This window comes from Pinus tabuliformis, chromosome 1_2 (genome assembly GCF_031772625.1).
Source record: "Pinus tabuliformis cultivar Carrire ecotype Pingquan chromosome 1_2, CPIR1, whole genome shotgun sequence".
Classification (NCBI taxonomy): domain Eukaryota; kingdom Viridiplantae; phylum Streptophyta; class Pinopsida; order Pinales; family Pinaceae; genus Pinus; species Pinus tabuliformis.
The window spans coordinates 1,252,809,554-1,252,829,915 of record NC_142298.1 but is presented as its reverse complement, the minus strand read 5'-3'; positions in this window follow the sequence as shown (position 1 = coordinate 1,252,829,915).

Below are 20,362 nucleotides of genomic sequence, written 5' to 3'. Positions count from 1 at the left end.
GCATATCCAACTTGGGAGGTCGCTGACTAGGTGGTGGATGGGTGTGCCAGACGTGATGAGAGTGGCTAGACTCACCCTCATGGTATTCATGGCCATTATACGCCTCCTCTTGGGCTGGCTCCTTGCCCTTTGGGAGTGCATAATGTATCTGGTTACTTATTCCTTTAAGCTCAAGTTCGATAAGCTTCACCGTCGTTTGGAGGGAGTGCACATGGTCTTCAATTTTGTCGATCCTTTCATTGGCCATCGCTTGGGCGCGAGTTTCTACCATACACCAACCTGAGGACAAAAATTGGGACCGCCTAAAAAAAATTTACTAAGAAATTGAATGGTACAACCTTGGTCAGCTCGTCGTCCTGATTCTGATGGGCTAGGTCACCAATAAGCGCCCCAGAAGATCTTAGAATTTTTTTTTTTTTTTTGGAAAACTCCTAACGGAGTTTTACTCCTTCCTGATCAATACTGCAGTCGCCAAATCCTCAGAATGTCAATGCCGCCAAAATTCCTGCGAAAATTATATCCAGGGACAGGAACCCTTCACAACTACTCCGATCCAGTGGATCTGAGAGATCTGAATGGTGGAAAAACTGCTGCTGCTGATCTGATGGAGTTGCGGGACTGATGTCTGCTGCTGCTGCACTTGCTGATCTGGAATAGGTGATGTGTGATCCCCCGATAGAAAGGGAACTATGGTCTTGAGGAGTGTCAGGTGCTATAGATCGCAATATACATAAGGGTCTGACAGTAGTACTCGGCCCAATGTTTCAGGGCTCTAACTAAGGAGGATTGACCGTACCCTTAGCCGTACAACCCGACTACCCTATCGTACGGGCGAGTAATCTCTCTGAGTGCTGTTCTCGGTGTATTGTAGCCACAAGACGGCCGAAGGTTTATCTATGGCGAGGTTTCAAGGGAGCTAGGGGGCTTCCTATATACCCAGATGGTACGTGCAAGACAGTCCGTGCGCGGTTCTGTCTAATGTGCTACTACTCTAAGGGGTACCCACAGGGGTTACAAGGGAGTCCAACAGACGTGACCACCTCTTGTATTTCCTGCGTGCATGCCTCCCCAAATCCGCAGGTTTATGCGCTTAACGACAGATCCCATGGTTTAAAGACGCCGGAACACGTCTCTAGCCAAAAAAAAAAAATTGCTAAAATTTGGAGATCCCACCGAGCCCTGGAAAGTGCTCTGATACCACTTGTTATGCTCTTAACCTGCAAAGTAATACCCAAACATAGAATTTGCGAAGAAAATATACCGACAACACAAAATATGCGAAGAAAATATACCCAGAGCACAGAATAGCAATGATTTTATTATTCAGAGAGAAATGTTCACAGGCCTCTTCGAGGGGGAAACCTCCAATAGAGCAGAGCTCGATTGCAAAACAAGACACGATGCTCCTCGCAGGGAGTCTCTATCCTTTATATATGACTCCTACATGCAATACCACGGGCCAATATCGTGGGTTTTATTAATACCATCTATCTAATACTACCGCCCATTTACCATCTATCTAATACTTCCGCCCATTTGCAACTAACTGTGGTCCCGTCATTAATTGCGGGTTAACCACTTACAAATATTAATATGGGCTTTATTGACTCTTGACTATGACGTGATCCCATGACATAAATAAGGGGGTTAGGGTGGGACCCTAACAGCTTGCTTGAGACCATAAATGGATTTCTTAAGTCGACATACAAGGCTGGAGTCTGATTGTATAAAGCTAATAGGTTGTTCCATATAGATTTATTCATGCAAGTCCCCATGCAAGAAGGCAGATTTAACATCCATCTAATGGACTTCCCATTTGAAAGAGGCAGCAAGGGAAAGAACAAGGCAGATAGAGTTCATTTTGGAAATAGGGGAGAAAGTTTCAGTGTAGTCAATGCCTTCAACTTGTGAAAAACCCTTAGCAACAAGGCGAGCTTTATGTTTATCAAATTTCCCATCTGGTCCATACTTGGTTCTGTAAACCCATTTGCATCTAACAAGTTTTTGTCCCTTTGGTAGAGGAACAAGATCCCATGTATCATTTGCCAATAATGAATGATATTCTTCATTCATGGCTGCTTCCCAATCTGGATGACCTGAAGCTTCTGCAAAGATGTCAGGATCATAATTCACTGGAGCTTGAGCCAGCAAAGAAGAGGCTCTATCAAACTGAGAACCTATACGTCGTTGATCTCTAGGATCACTGGAAAGATCACCTGCTGCATCCCGAGTAGCACGGACCCATCTTGGAAGCTGAGGAGCTAAAGGAGGATCCTGAGAAGGTGGGGGAGGATTGTCATCCTCACTTCCATAATCTGAAGAAGAAATATTTTCAAAAGTAGAAGAGATAGGGAGAGGTGGCACATCCGCCGAACTAGGCTCGCAGGCCGATATATTTTCAGCAAATTTTACATCTCTTCTAATGATAACATTTTTGGAATTAAGTGGAATAAGTCTATAGCCTTTGACATCTTCAGAATATCCAACAAAAATACATTTTTCACTCTTAGGTTCTAAAGCTTTATGATTTTCATCTGGAATATGGGCCCATGCTTCACTTCCAAAAACACGAAAGTGACTTACATCTGGTTTAATTGAGCTCCATGCTTCTTCTGGAGTGATATTCTTTAAAACCTTAGTAGGAGTGCGATTTATTATGTAATTTGCACAGTTAATTGCTTCTGCCCAAAAACTAAGACCAAGTCCTTTAGATTGTAGCATATAATTAGCCATTTCCTTTAAGGTGTGATTCTTCCTTTTAGCTACACCATTTTTTTGTGGAGTATATGGAATAGTATGTTGCATTTGAATTCCATTCTCAGTGCAAAAGTTGATGAATTTGTTGTTAACATATTCTCCACCATTATCAGATCTTAGCTTAAGAATTTGATGTCCAGATTGTTTTTCAACAAAGGACTTGAAGGCCAAAAATGTGTTAAATACTTCACTCTTGAGTTTTAAGAAGTATACCCAAGTGCGTCTGGAGAAATCATCAATGAAAGTTAAGAAATACTTGCAGCGAGAGAATGAAACAACTGGAAGTGGACCACATAAATCAATATGCACAAGCTGTAAAGGGGCTGAGGCGTGCCAAGAGGCACGTTTTTCAAAATTGTCTCGATGATGTTTTCTGAGTACACATCCAGAACAAACACCATCTCTGCAAGATACCATTGGAAGACCTATCACATATTTTCTTTACATAGATTCTAAAGGGAGCGATAGTTTAAGTGTCCAAATCGCTCATGCCAAAGTTGCTCACTTCATCGTTATGAGCAACAAATACTGAGGGAAGATTTGATGACGCAAAGTTGTGAAACTTATACAACCTTGTAGAATCATCAGCAATGCAAGTAGCTAAAATCTGTCTAGGATCTCTTAGGTCCTTAATTACAACATCGTGAGGTGAAAATTCAATGATTTTACCTTCACCTGAATGAGTTATCTGATATACTGATAGAAGGTTGCAGGATAAGGTTGGAACACATAATACATCATTAAATTGACCATTGTCTAGATGAACAGTTCCAGTCCCTACAACATTAAGAGATCTATCATCACCAACATATATATTTTTGGTGTTACAATCATTTAAAGAAGAAAACATGGCTTCGTTTTTTGCCATGTGATAAGAAGCTCCATAATCAATGAGCCACTCATGAGAATGAGAAGAAGAAGATACATTTAGTGCATAACCAGACTGAGATGATTGACAACCACATGCAGAAAGTACCATTCCCGAAGATGAATTTGAAGTTGAAGAGTGCTCCAAATGGATGTTATGCTTCTTCATTGCTGCTTCCAAGGCTTCCATCTTCTTAAAGCATTTGGATTCTAAGTGGCCATCTCGATTACAAAAGTTGCAATGTCTATCAGTCTTCTTCCCTTTTTTTTTGTTTGTCTTATCATTTTGCTGAAATGACTTTTCATTTTGAGGCTGAGATTGCTTAGGACCCTTGTTTGGTTTAGGACCATTCTTTTTAGGATACGACTTCTTAGGATTCTTTGAATTTGGTTGCTGTTGGGTGGATAACGCTTTCTTAGAAGAGTTTCCAAGATTAAGAAGACCAAGGTGTAAGAGTTTTTCTTGTTCTCTTATTAAAGAATCACAAAAAGAATCAAAGGAAGGGGACTTGTAGTCTTGTCCTTGAGAAATGAAGGCTTCTCTTGTAGAATGGAAGGTGGAAACAAACACAGAGTAGGCTGGTCCCAACTTAGTAAGGATGGAATAGATAAGGTTACTATCTTGTTTCTTAACCTTAACACCTTCCAAGAGATATCTAAGGGTCTTGAACTTGGACAAGAAATCTTCAATGCAAGAAAAATTATTGGGGTAGAATGTAAGCAACTCATTTTCAAGTTGATGGGCTCTAAGTTCATTTTTAATTCCAAAAACTTTATTGATCTGTTTCATTGCTTCATCAGGAGTATCAAGTTCTGCAATATGGAATCTAAGATCTGGAGAAATAGACATCCCTATCAACCCTCGTGCTTGATCTTGCCTATTTTCCCATTTGGCTGCCTTATCTTCATCTTTCGGTTTGGTTTCTTGGCCTGAGGCTATTCTGTAGAGACCTTTACTTCTAAGTAAATCCTCAATGTAGGACAACCATTGGAAGTAGTTGGTGCTGTCAAGAATAAATTGGTATTGACTTTCAATTTTAACAGAAACTGAAGCTAAAGATGTTGAAACTAAGTGTTCCAATGGATAGATCTCGAAAAATTAGGCTGGATAAAAAAAAACGGCTCTGAAAACGGCTTCCGGATGAAGAAGTTATGGCTTTTTGAAGAAAAGTTGTTGAAGATGCCGACAAAGTGAAACAATGTGCGGAAATGAAAAAAAAAAAAACGCCCCCACAAAAAGGAGATTTGAACTCAAGACCTCTACTCCCATAAACTAGCTTTGAACCAAGTGAGCTATACAAAAAATTTGAGAGAGAGAGAGAGGGGGGTCGAAGCTTTTGGTTGCATGCTTGCTTTGAGAAAGCTCTTTTTCCCTACAAAACAAAAAACACAAAACCCAACACGGACATATAAAGAAAATGAGCCTTACAGCTCGAAGTTAGCTTTAGCCAGAAACTAAATATTTTCCTCAATGTTTCTGACTTTCCGAGATCACACTAAGGCGCAGTGGAAAAGAGCATACGCATGAGAAAAAATCCTTCCTTTCTGTTTCTGATTTGCCCAGATCGCACAGAGTCGCGGGGCAAAGAGCATACGCAGAAATGAAAGGTTCAGATCCGGTAATAAAAAAATCTAAATAAACCGAAACTGAAATAAACAGAGAGAAAATAACTATAAAGTGCAAATAAACATTGTATACCTCCAGATCTTAAAAATGACGTTGCTAGGGCTACCGGAAACCTTTTCACATGAAACGAACGGGGTTCCTCACTGGAACAGATGCTCCCAACACAATAGAGCAGTCCCCTTGGCCCGAAAGTAGTCAGAAACAGTAGATTTGGGAAACAACAGTCGAATGCAGTTCTACCGGCTTCAGATTTGGATCACCAACGGACGCGGCCCTCAAATAGCTCTGATACCATGTAGGAATTTACAGGGTAAGTTCCTCAGAAAAAACACCAAAGTACACCGCTCACAACCAGATCATAGATCAATACACCAGTATTTTGATGTGGTTAAAACCCTCAAAGGGGGAAACAGTCCACGGCCTGAGCCAACGCGGCCACTTCAGGCAATTTAGTAATAAAAGAATGAAAATTTACATAAGATTCTCTCATAGACTGTTAAGTTATGGTATGTTCTATGCTTATAACAATTTACTTCTTTTTCTTATTATATTTCACCTATTAGCAATCACATGTACATAAAGTAAAGTGCAAATAGAACATTAAATGATCGACAAAAAACAAGCCAAGACAAGAGACACAAGATGTGGCGGCTAGCCAGGGACAAACCCCACAATATGTGGGGAAACCCTTTGATCAAATCTTCTTTTATCTTCAATAATTCAGCAGAGAGAAATAGTACAATAAATCTGATTCATATCAGCAGTAGCAAACCCTAGATCAGTAGCATCAACATTAGCGACTTCATTATCAAACTAGGGCAGACCATATCTCACAAACCGACAGTCGGATTGACTTCATTCCACCACCAAAAGTTTCGGTTCCAGAGGAGCTTCAGATGAACCTACAGTGTAGTTTAGATGAGGAGATATTCTAGGCCACGCAAGTCAATCTTTACTTCTGCAGTTGCAGCTTCAGTTTCAGCAGTTTCCGGCTTCAAACTAGGGCAGTCGATATCTTGCAAACCGTTCGTCGGATTGACTTCATTCCACCACCAAAAGTTTCAGCTTCCAGAGGAGTTTCAGATGAACCTACAGCGCAGTTCAAATGAGGAGATCTTATAGGCCACGCAAGTCAATCTTTACTTCTGCAATTGCAGCTTCATTTTCAGCAGTTTCTGACTTCAAACTAGGGCAGTCGATATCTTGCAAACCGTTCGTCAGATTGACTTCATTCCACCACCAAAAGTTGCGACTTTCAAAGGAGGTTCATAAATGAACCTACAGCGCAGTTCCAAAGAGGAGATATTCTAGGCCACGCAAGTCAATCTTTACTTCTGTAGTTGCAGCTTCAATTTCAGCAGTTTCCGGCTTCAAACTAGGGCAGTCGATATCTTGCAAACCGTTCATCGGATTGACTTTATTCCACCACCAAAAGTTGCGGCTTTCAAAGGAGGTTCAGATGAACCTACAACGCAGTTCCAAAGAGGAGATATTCTAGGCCACGCAAGCCAATCTTTACTTCTGCAGTTGCAGCTTCAGTTTCTGCAGATTCCGGCTTCACATGTGTGACAGAGAGAGACCCATTTCAGCGCAGTAGAGAAGAGACTCATATCTGCGCAGTAGAGAGAGAGAGATGTGATGAGATGAGTGAGTCCAAATGAGGAAAAGTCCTCTTATATTTATACACAACGTTGGTGGGTGAATAGATGTGACTGTTGGGCTTCTGAGCCTACATGAGTTGTAGGTCGGCTTGATAATAATTCCATAATCAAAATAAATTGTATCTCCATGAATACTTATCGGAATTGGATGATGTTTATATCAATCCTACACTTCTCGACGAGAGGAATCTAATAAAAATATTATTAGCCATGAATAAGATGACCCACATGAAGTTTTTTTTTGGTCTCAACCATGGAGAACTTCATCTGAAATCTGTCTATCGGTCGTTACTATTCATCCATCAAATGCACTTCCCTGTACAGCCTAACCCTTTCCCTGTTCTGCTCTATTTTTCCTATTCTGCTTTGTCTTGTTCTGCCCTGCACTGATCTGTATTGTTTTGTTCTGTTCTGCTCTGCTCTTGCATTGTTCTGTTCTACTCTGCTTTTTTCTGAATTATGAAGAAGAAGAAATGATCGAGGATGTATCATACTGACTCAAAGTCAGTCTCATAGTATGTACCATTGGTCCGAGACCAGTGTCAACCAACCCAAATTCAGCGTCATAGTGAGTACAACTCCAATGGTCCCAGACCAATATCATCCTCCACTGACTCAAAGTCAGTCTCAGAGTATGTACCACTGATCCCAAACCAGTCTCAACCGACCCGAAGTCAGCGTCATAGTATGGTACAACTCCTACCACTGGTCCCAGACCAGTATTATTGATCCCAGATCAATGTAGGTCATCCTAGCATAGGGAGTACGGTAGTTACAACGATGCGTCCATCGGTACTACTATGGTCCCTAACTTCATTTCCCTGCACATTAATCATATGAGAGGTACTTCCCATGAGTCCCAGACTGCATGGGTAGGATGCCTCGACAGGAGAACTAATCAATCCTGTCCTCACAGGAGAACACATCAATCCTACTACAATTGCCATGGAGAACACATCAATCCAGGCTTCCATGGAGAACACATCAATCCAGACCTCACAGGAGAACTAATCTTCCTGCTACACAGGAGAGCGAATCATCCTGTTCCACAAGAGAGTGAATAATCTTGTCCCACAAGAGAGTGAATCATCTTGTTCCAGTGTGCACCACCAAGGGAGGGTGAGTCACCCTGTGGTCATATGTTGCTCTAGTAGGAACCGCAAGCCCTCAGAGCTCCCAGAGCTCAATGTATGCAACATGCAGGACCCTTGTACAAGGGTTTCTTGCCGACTCCAAGTCGTTTGGGAAAATCAAAGATTAGATCTTTCCTCGGGGCTTTGACAAGGTGTATCAACCTGTACATCATCTTAATGTGATGGAGCTTCCTTGCTCATCGACTTACCATATCCCAGATGATGTCTACCTGTTGGAGCAATCGACGAATACGGGATTCCTCAATAATCGAATCCCACCTCTGGTTGTTACAGAGAATCACAGTGGTATCCAATGTAAATCCAAACAGCTCACTGAAGATCTTTCACAACCAGACCGCCTCACACGAGGTCATGCTAGCAGCAATATATTCTGCTTCGGCGGTGCTCAAAGCCACCGACTTCTGCTTCCTGCTCATCCAGGATATCGAAGCAGATCCCAAGGTGAAACAGCACTCGGAAGTGCTCTTACGGTCCACCACACTGCCTACCCAGTCATCATCTGTGTATCCAAATAGTCTCACATCTCTGGCAATGTATCTTAACCCATAAGTGATAGTGCCACGAAGATATCTCAGCAGATTCTTGGCACTAATCCAGTGTATGTGGTGGGGTTCAACCATATGCTGGCTCAACGTGATGACTGTAAAGCATATATCTGGATGGGAGTTCACTAAGAACATTAATGCTCCGACGAGCTGCCGATACTCGGTAGCATTTCGTAAAACAGGTCCAGCAGCACTACTGCTTAACTTCTTGAAGTCAAGCCCCATCGGAGTAGTTACATGCTTGCAGTCCACCATTCCGAATCTTTCCAATATCTTCACCGCATATTTTCCTTGAGATAGAAAAATTTCTCCTGGCTTTTGCCACACTTCAAGTCCTAGGAAGTAGTGCATCAGTCCTAGGTCTTTCATTTCAAATTCAGAGGCTAGCTCCCTCTTACATTTGTGAATGAGAGGGTCTACACCTGTTAGAAAGAGGTCATCCACATACAACACCAGTATGAGAGGCTTTTCATCTTCAACCTTAAAGTAAAGGTTAGGATCGGCTTCACTCCTAGTGAATCCCAGCTTCATCAAGTAGCTATCGATCCTCTCATACCATGCTCGGGGTGCTTGCTTCAGCCCATAGAGAGATTTCTTCAACCTGCATACATGAGATTTTCGATCATAAATCTCAAATCCTTCGGGTTGCTCCACATAGACCTCTTCTTTGATCGAGCCATGCAAGAACACAGTCTTGACATCCATCTGATGTAGGTTCCATCCTTGTGAAGCGGCAAGGGCTATGATCGAGCGGATGGTTGTATATCTGGCAACAAGTGAAAATATCTCATCATAGTCTATACCTTCCTTTTGGGAGAAACCTCGAGCAACAAAACGAGCCTTATAATTTTTCGTGCTTCCATCTGTTGCATGCTTTATCTTGTAAAGCCATTTGGAAGTAACAACAGTCTTGTGCTAGGGTCTGGGAACTACTTCCCAAACATCATTCTTTATGATAGACTCATATTCTTTGGTCATAGCATCCTTCCATACTTGATGCTTGACGGCATCTGAGAATGACGAAGGCTCATTTTGTATGATCGTGCTCATGATGATCAGGTATCCTTGATACCTATTAAGTTTCTTACTTTGATGGAAGGTTCCTCAGGGTGCAGCATGTCCTTCAGCATCATCAAGTATCCCCCTTGTTATAGACATTTTTGTGCCTTACAGCATTGAGCATGAAATTTCCATAATCTAAGGGATCCAAAGTCCCTAAACATGTTGTTCCTACCCCTAGAGGAACAAGGCTAACAAACCGCAGCAATTCACAGAAGTTGTCCACCAGAAACTACTCAAAAACAAGTCAATTCAGGATCAGTTCAGAGGTTCCACTAGCTGTCTGCGCTGAAATGCAAAGTCAACACTGGCGACCTGCACTGCAACGCAGGTAGAAGCACTACCAGGGTGCGCTGAGCGGGAAAGTGACAAATGGCAAGTTCATTCAACGAGGTGGAAAGACCCTGGAAGCTTTGTTTTTGGGAAAAGTATCCAATACGGAATGACCATATCCCACTCTAAGGGTGATAGTACCTCAGCAACAATCAAAGCAAAGCTATTCGAGATTACTTCTTTATGAGATGTAAGAGAGGGGAGAAAGAGATCCACTAACCGATGTCTTTCGCTAATGATTGATCCAATCTTCTCTCTTTGCTGCTTGCTCCCAGCTCTTTGCTCTTTCACTGGCCGAGCTACACCAAGATCCTACAAAATGGTAAGAGAGGGAAACTACAAGAAGCATACATTCATAATTGATTCAAGGATTAGAATAAATCAAATACACAAGTATAACAATACACCATTGAGACACATGCATATAGAAGAACCTCAAATGCTTTATTAATGGAAGAAGTAAAGTTCAGGAAGTGATACAACCATAAAAGGCCCAATCCAGCATCACCTCCCAGCAGAAAGAAATCTCCTCTTCACCTCCTTCAAGCAAATCACCCAATAGTTCTATACTCAAACCAACAGCACTTCCTTACATTCATAAGATTCCAGCCTCCCTAGACCTCATGAGAGAGATCTATATATAGGAGTTTTGGAGAAAGGATGAGTCAGCTTGAGGCTGGCATGAAGCTGACTAGTGTCCTCTCTCACTTCAGTTATTCTTCAGTTCTTGAGTCCACTTGGAGGTTCTTGCTTCCACTTGGAGATCTAGACCCTCTTACTCATCACCAGTCGAATTCCTTGATCCAAGTATCATTTTGGAAGCTTCCTGGGCATTGACACCTTGAGGAATGATTGTGCCACATGTCTAAACTCGCCCAGCGCAGGTAGCCTTCTTTGTAGTTGACATTCAACGCAGGTAGACAGTGGAGCACTTGACATTCAGCGCAGATGCTCAGTGGAGCAGTTGACATGATCCAGAATTGCCTTGTTTTTGAGTGTTTTCAGGTGGAGAACTTTTATTCAGTGCTGTGGTTTGCTGACCTTGTTCCTCTAGGGGTAGGAACAACATGTTTAGGGGCTTTGGATCCCTTAGATTATGGACATTTCATGCTTCATGCTGTAAGGCACAAAAATGTCTATAACAAGCTTCCAGAATCTTCTCCAATGACACTTGCCTCAATGAATTCGACTAGTGATGAGTAAGAGGCTCCTTATCTCCAAGTGGAAGCAAGAACCTCCAAGTGGAAACAAGAACTGACAGAGGGAGAGGACACTAGTCAGATCTCAAGCTGACTCATCCTCTCTCCAAACATCTATATATGGATCTCTCCTCCATGAGATCTAGAGGCTGGAATTTTGTTATTGCAAAGAATTGTTGTTGGTTTGAGACTGGAATCATTGGGTGCTTAATGCTTTGAAGGGAGGTGAAGATAGGAATTCCATTTGCTGGGAAGGAGATGCTGGATTGGAGCCTTCTTGGTTGTATCTCTTCCTGAACCTTATTATTCATCAATAAAGCTATCTTGGTTTCTCCTATATACTAGTGTATCTTTGATGTATGATTGCATTAGTATGTTTAGTTTATTTCTAATCCTGAACTAGTTATGAATATGAATCTACGTCTTTGTGTAGTGTTCTCTTCTTGTGATCTTGCAGAGACTTGTTGAAGCTGGGCGAGCGAGAAGGCAAGTAGCTGGGAACTCTCAAAGAGAAGAGAAACTGGATCGAGGGACAAACGGAAGACACCGGTTAGTCCATCCATCTCTCTTCATTCTTAATTCATAAAGGAAGAATATTAGAATAGTTGTCTCTGTTTGTTGCTAAGGCACTGTCACACCTTAGGTGGATAGGATCGTCCTGCATAAGCATTTTTCCCCACAACAAATTGGAGACTCCACTGGGGAGATCTGTTTAGCCATTTTATTGTGTCTCTATCATTGTTTGTTTCATAGACTCAACAGCAACAATCGAACTGCATCTGCTATTCTCAGATGCAAAGTAGACAGCTGCTGCTTTGATCCAATCATTGGATTTGTCTATGATCTGAACAATGGACTCACAAATGATTTGATGATCCTTTGTGATAGATCTTAGCCCTCCCTCAAAGCATCCCTTTGATTGTACCTTGCTTGTTGCTTTTATTTGGCCTGAAACCGTAGATTAATCAGCAAACTGTGACCCAGAACCCAGTGAGAAACTCTTGTTTCTCCTTCAGCGTAGACCCTGTGAAGAGGTTCTGCATTTCAACGCAGGTCCCGTGAAGGCTACCTGCGTTGAATGTCAAAACCCCTGTGTTGAGGGTGCGTTGATCCAGTTAGGCCTTGTGCAGCTGGGGTTCTCTGCTCTGTTTTGCCTTGTTTTGATCTCTGATTTTTGCAGCCTGTAACCAGCATAGGTACCAGTCTGATAACTCCTTTTCTCTGCTTAAATTCCGCCTCCTTTTGTACAAAAAGACTGTGAGTGTTTTTATGTGTTTGTGGCGTCATTTACAGTTTTCCTTTGCATGAGTGAAATAATCATCTTGTAGCCCTTGATTCAGATCTGTTGATTGTGATCTTAAGAGAGAGTTCATTGGCTGTTTACAGTTGATTATACATTTACTTTTGCTTATTGGTTTGAGTTTGTCTCTTTTAAGTGTTGAAACAAGTGTTCATTTCGAAAGTCGTAAAGTGTTGTATTCTCTTCTACCCTTTCTGATTTCGAAAAAGTAAACTTGTTTGTATTTTTCATTTAAAAGCAAATTCAAAGTTGTACAAAAATCTTTCTTTTTAGGCATCAATATTAAGAAAGCAGAAAACAAACACCTGCATTGTGCATTTGCATCTTGGTAGTTTGCATGTTTGATTTAGGAAAAGTGCATTAGAGTGTGCTGATTGCTCTTTGAGAAAAGATGGTGTCTTTCTTTTCCCTTTGTAGCTAGGATTTTCATCGTTGAAAAGATATAAAGCTTGCTTATCATCTTTAGACTGCATTTAGGAATTGTATCATACATCTCGTGGTGATCCAGAAAGGCAAACTTCTAAAAAGATCAACCTAAAATAAATCGAATGAACTTAACAACGCTTTGCAACATAACGCACAACATAGAGGTCTAGGCTAGAGACGTGTTCCGGCGTCGTAAAACCTGGTCACTGGTCGCCTCACTGATGGTTGGGTGATTCCTCCTGAGGGACGATTAGTACCAGTACGGATTATGCTCCCACGTACCATCACGTATATATTGGGAGACCCCTATAGGCATAAAACCTCTATCCTTAGGAAGCTGTGTCAGCCTCCCTACTGATCGCAATGCACTGAACACAGCATTCAGGAAGATCGACCGCCCGTACCCTAAAAAGTATTCTGCGGTTTTGCGAAAAGTTTGGCACACCCTCTGCCTAGAACTGCAGAGCAGTTCCTTTTGGCCTTTTTCAGACTCTATAACAGAAAAAGTCCATCCGAGCATTTGTCACTTCGGGCTCGTTAAAACATCGAAGGAGACTAGAGTCATCTTTAGCTTTTTCTCAACTCTTTAAAAGTGAAAAAGCAAGTGAAAAAGCAAGTTGTGTCTAAAGCGTCTAAAAATTCATTTAATTCGGAAACACACTTCCCCTTTTTGTATTTTGGTTGATCGAGTAATCCGAAATCGTGGAATAAAGTCAATTGAAACCCTGTCGTTCGCGGAGGCTTACGAATCAACCGTCTTTGTCTCTGGAATCGAAAACAATACGGACAAAGCGAACTCGTTTAACCGGTTCGAAATCTCCTATCAAAGTTAGAACAAGTGTTCCAACAACATCTGAGATTCTGGTTACTCCCAACATTTCTGGAAACCCTGCCTCTATAGAAGAAGTTCAACAGCCACAAAGGGATAGTGAAACTGATCCTAGTCTGAGAGCAAATACTTGCGTTACTGAACCAGTTCCATCTGCGACCGGTTCAGAGAGTCTTGCTCCTCAAACAACTGTCGTTGTCGAATCAACCCCTTCTTCGGCACCAGAAATATTTTACGGACCTGACGGTCTTCCCCTTCCACCTGGTTTGATTGCGATAGAGGAAATTGTAGAAGATCCGCAAGCAAGTACTCCAACACATTTTGGAATCGGGGTCACTCTATTTCCTTCTACATCAGAAGTTAGTCTATCACCAGTGGAAGTTCTTGTAGAATCGCTAGGCAATCTATTGGATAGACTCAAAATGTCTGAACAACTGTCAACATCTAGGACTGTGTCGAATGACATAGCGACAGCAGAACTCCCTGCCGTCACTCCGACAATGTTTGTCGGCGTACCATCTGTCCCAACTAGCTCGCAACCGCTAGAAGGAGTCCACCCAGGGACTATTTCGACAGTGTGGTCCGTTCCAGTTTGTTCCTCCGGAATAATATCCGGCAACTCTTATGTTGAGACTCGCCAAATTGATCCCTTTAGAGGTCTATTTGGGCAATCCAGTCCCCAAGGACAAACAATCCCCTTGAGTTCCGGATTTCCACCGTATGGGGGGCAGTATGCCCTTTCATTACCCCCTCCGGGAGGATATCCATACGGGAGTTCTCAACAGTATTCAGGTTATACTGGAGTTACGACAAGTGGTTGGGTACCTATACTACCCCAACAACCAAGAATTGTGTATTCTTTGCAACAATGTGTACCTATGTCGAACATCCCGACAACACCAGCTATTGTAATAGTGTCACAAGTTCAAACGATGCCTGTTGTATGTCAGCCTCAGATTTCTTAGGTTGTAATGCAACAGCCCTTTGACCCTGTGACACAACCACAATCGCCAACTGGTGGGGCGACACAAGTCCAAACGCGTACAATTACCCCACATCTTGGTCCGTCGGTTAGTATAGCGCAACCGAACATGGCTTCACAACCGTGGCTGGTGCAATACCAACAACCACAATTCCAGCAAGTGTACCAAGGTTCTGAGCAGCAGATCTTTGCGAACAGTGGACAACCGTACATTCAAAAAAGTCAATACCAACCGTTTTATAATGGTCAAGTCCACCAACCGTATCAGTCATACCAGCATCAATTACATTATGCTGGTATGCAAAGGCCAACTGCTCAAGCAATTTCGTCGTACCCTGACTATGCTTCACCTAACCTGAATCAACAGTTACCATTCGTGGCAACTTTAGAGTTACGAGATTTACACCGGTTAACAAACGATCCAATTTCTTACGCCCCTTGGTGGCCAGCGATTCCTCACAAACTTCCCTCGGACATTCCTAAATTTAATGGAAATCTAGGTGAAGACCCATCAAATCACGTGATGACATTTCATCTATGGTGTTCATCAAACACCCTGAACGATGATTCGATAAGGCTTCGCCTTTTTCAGAGGACGTTAATGGGTCCAGCGGCTAAATGGTATATTGAATTACCTAGAGCCTCGTTCGACAATTTCAGCTCCCTAGCCACGACTTTCTTAACCCATTTTCAATTACTGATAAGGTATGAAACGGGAACGGAAATCTTAAGCAACTTCAAACAGACGACGGCCACTCATATGGGCTGGTAATGTGAGTAGCAGTTGTGGTTTTTTCTCTAGCTTGTCTTCTAGGACAATCTCCTTGTTTGATTGGATGTTCTTGACAACCAAGGCAGCAGCAATATCTAATGTTTGATTGACTGTTGTTTCATGAGTGATACTACTTTCATTTGCATCTTCCTCTTGTATGAATATCTTGGTTTCAACCTCACCTTTTTGGGGAGTTATGGTGTCATTGAAGAGAATGTATGAGTCTATGTCTGAATGGACAACATATATAGGAAAATTTTGAGGCTTGTCTTCACTGCTGACCATGTACTTCATTAGTGTTTCTCTGTACAGTCTTTTTGGTTTCCCAAAAACAGAGATGGTGGCATATGACATGTCTAATTGCAGGGAACCTTGGAGTTTAGCTCCCCATGATCTTGATAACAACATCCCATACTTAGGTGGGATATCAGCAACTACCACGTCCATTAGGATTGTCTTGTTTGGGTATTGAACTAGAGACACACATAAGTCTTTTATGAGACCTAGACACTTGACTTGGCTGGAGTCAAAGGAAAAAAGATTCATATATGGTCTTGTTATGTCTAAATTCAACCTCTCCATGACTGCTTTTGGCATGAGGTTGTGAGAGGCACCTGAGTCAAACATTGCATTATGTTATATTTTGTCATGAATATGTAAACTGACATAGAAAGGTAGTACCCCTGTGACTACTGTTTTTCCATCCACTTCTGGGCCAAACAGGAGTTCTGGGGTGTCATCCAGCACATTGACATCATCTTTGTTGCTAGTGAGTTGAAGGGACCTTTTGATTTGCAGTTTATAGATGTCATGCTTGGCTAATTCCAAGAGAGGAATAGCTATCTTTATTTTGCCAATTTCAGTTTCTAAGTCAAAGGGTTTTTCAGATTGGGCCTTGGGGTTGTAGGTGACAGTCCTTTCTTTGTTCATTAAATCTTCTTCTTGATTTTTGTCTTGACTTTGGGACTTACCCTTTTTTCCCATCTCTTGAGTATCATTTAAATTAGGATGAGAAGATGAAGTAGCCACAGGCTGCTGTCTTAAGGACAGTGGCTCAGTGATCTCTTCAACCATCACTTCTTATGTAGGTGAATTTATTTTGTCATCAGGTTCTGTGACTACAACTCTTTCAGGCTGCTGATTATCCTTTTTCTTTTCAGGCTGGTTAATATTCACAATTCTGCTTCTTAGCTTGTATTGTTTATGGACTTCATAAACAGCAGTGTCATAGTCGTGTTTAAAGTCAAAGGATTCCCCTGATTTAGTTTGGAACAGTTTGATTTCCTCATCCTCATGGTCTTCTTGTGTTAATAAAACTTGACTTTCACCATCTAGGCCTATTAAATTAATCTCCGGATCTTCATTTGGCTCTGTTGAAGTGGAATTTTCTGCATAATTTTCTTGGAAAGGGGGTCTTATGTCTTGATCAGCACTGGTTTTGCCAATGCCTGGGTTTTGAGTTCTCCTAAAGTTTGGATTCCTAGGAGGGTTGTTTTGTGGTGCTTCCCATGATGATTTTCTTTCAACTGATTCCACTCTATAGCCTAATATTTTCATTCCATTAAGTATGGCATCAAGTTTTTGATCAAAGGCAGAGGGTTCCTCTTTGAAAACAGTCCTCTTTTCCAACCTTGCCCTGTTTCTTTTGGAAATTAGGTTGGCTTCTACTGTGACAGCAACCCTTTGGGCCTCTTCAAGGGATTGACAGTCTCTTTCCTTCAACTGATAGGCCATGTCAGGGTCAAAACCATCAGGGAATTTGTACAAGGCTAAATCAGGAGGAGGCCTTAAATTCTGTGGAATTGAGTTATATACATTGTTAAATCTTGCACAATACTCCAAAACAGTCTCCTGGGGACCTCTTTTGATAGTGTCATATTCCCCAAGTATGTGCAGAGGATCTTCCTTCTTCTCCCATCTACTATTAAAGGCTTGATACAGTTCAGCAGGAGTTGCAATGGAGTTTGCATTCAGGGATCTAAACCAAGTTATTACATCCCCAGTTAGGCTTTGAACAAACATCCTCATTCTGACACTGTCATCATCTATTTCATAGGTCTCAAAATGGTCTTGCATCCTCTTGGCATGCTGGGCAGCTGTCAGAGGGCCATTGGAGTCAAAATATGAAATTTTGGTTTGGTAATCTTGGGGTAGAGCTGCAACATTAGCTGGTATCTGCAAGGGTGCATATCTGTTAGCCATATTGACAGGGTTTAGAGGATTAACAGGGGCAGCTGGGATAACAAAAACAGTGGGTATCACAGGGGTGACAAGTAGGGGTGAACTTAGAAGGTTGGTCAAGGGGATATGTGCAGTGGATGAAGATGTGAGAGGGGGACTTTGAGATGTGGATGGAGAACTAGGGGAACTAGAGGTAGACCGGAAAAGGACCTTGCATGGGGTAGATACAAGGCTAGGATGATCTGGATCTGAGGTTAAATCAGCAGGCTGCTCCTGCTTTTGCTGCCTCCTAATGTTTCTTGGGATGGTATTTGGATTATCAACAATGATAGGTGGATTAGGGTCAGGATTTGCCCTAGTATGCCGTGGATTTTTCTTAGGAGCCAGCTTCTAACTGCTTTTTAGGATTTTGTAGGAAATTTTATATCTGAAAGGACTGGATGAAGATTTTGGAATGGCTATATATTCTCAGAGCTAAGATGAAGATTCCCTAAACAAGCTCCTCCTTAAAGCTGTCAATGTGATACAGAAACAGTTTAAAAGGCCTCTTGACTGATTTCAGGCTTGATAGTAGCTATGGAAAATATATAGTAATTGAAAAATCTCAATCATTCCCCAGCGGAGTCGCCATTTATGTTAACACCCAAGTTTTTTCCTATGACTCCCAAGGAAATACGGTCGGGGTAACCACTAACCAATCTTTGGATCACAGTTTCTAGCCAAACTGTAATCAGAGAGGGCTCTCTCTTTATGATTTGTCTCTGTTATGATGGTGTTTTAGGCTAGCTATTATGCTCAGGTTTTGGTTTATGTTTTGGTTGAAGGATTTCTTTCAGGTCTTATGATATAGTGTTTAGAGAGTAAAATATCATTGGGCAATGGAGTCTGGAGTTGTGAAATGCTTAGAAATGAAGGATTGGTGGTGCTCAAACTGCAGGGCCAATTTTGTATTTCAGACAAACAAATTTAGCTTAAATGGTGATGTATGTCAACCAACAGAAAGCAATTAAGAATTTTCTATTAAGCTGGTGAGGTGAAAGTGAAACACGCTGCACAGGAGCAAACTTGAATTCCTGTGACAAAGGCCACTGTGAAAGATGTATTCTGAAAGTGCAGCAATTAAGAATTACACTTATCAAGATTGCATCTGAAGAAAACATTGATTAACAACACAGATTGAACTCAGGGTATTCATTGAATAAATCCTGAAAGTTATTCTTTTTCCTTGTTGCTAAATATTTAAAGTTAGATAACATATGGATTTTAACAAACAAAATACATAACAGAGAGAGTTACAGAGACTTATTGTATGATGAAATACACAGGAATCCAGCAGTTTCCAACAGACACCAGGACGCATTTAACACTTCAGAAATCCGAGAAATTCCATCACTTTCTTTATTAACTTCTGAAAGGATTACAGCATAAGAACTTCTTCAGGAGAAATCAACAACAACCCTTGCAAGCTCATGCGAAGGGGACTTTATAGGAATGCTTATACAAAATATCTCAGGCATTGAGTCATCTGAGAGAGAAAATATCTTCATAAATTCGTACAGAAAGTAGAAAAGAAGTTATTACAACTTTGAATGCAGCATAAATGCTCTTTATGTTTGTCAGAGGATAATTTGACCTTTGGAGGTCATTGAGTCGGTTGAGCCGTTTTGCTTTAACGCTGAATAATGTGTCTTTATTTCTTGCTGCGCTGTATTTTCTTGGCCCTGCCACCTGTAGTTTTCTATTTCTGCTTTGTTGGTCGATACATCTGCTGAGTTGGCTCAGCTTTAATCCACAATGCATGCTGATTTTTGTTAAATTGTGCTCTGCATGACAACTGATATTTTTTAAGAAACAAAAATTGGTGAGTGGCTCCCTGTCTACAAAATCTTCTGTATTTCATTTGTCCACCAGTCTTGCGTAGGGAGTTGATGCCTGAGAATGGCATCCATTGTCTCCTCTGCCTCTGTATACTTGTAGAAATTAGGAGCCACCCCAAATAGGTGATTGATCTCATTCATTATAAAAAATAGATTCTCTACTCTGTTATAGTGAGTCTGTCCCGTGGCTGGCCCTGTTTCCTCTGAGGTGCTGGGCTTCTCATTGATCTGACAAGTGGAAAATGTGTTGACCCTTTTGGCATACTGGTCATGCGTGAACAATCTCCCTGCGCTATTCAGTAAGCCAGGGAGCCCTCTGTTTTCTAACACCTGAAACTTTTCCAAAAACCTGTTCACCTCAGTCTGCATATCCTGGGTTCTTCTTTCCAATGTCTGCACTAAGTTTCTCAGTGTGAGAACCCTTTTGACCATTTGGATAGTCTCAGTTCTATTTGTAATTCCCATGGTAGCTAACTGAGAACTTGTTTTATGGTTAAGTACGTTGATCATTCTGGTGGCCACTTCAGGCATATTGCTCAATAAAGCTCTTGATCTGTGAACCTCCTTTTGTGCCTTTGGGATGAGCTCTAGTTGCTCATGGATAGTTTCAATATATTGCCATTGCTCATTGATAGATTGACCAATGTTAGCCCACAGCACTATTTTAAGTTCAGCCACCACCTTATCTAACTTGAGCTCATTCACTAGCTCTTTTATTCTGTTTTTGAGGGCTTTCACCTCCCTGTCCTTCTCTACCACAGTTTGTTTGGATTTATCATACCTATCATTGACT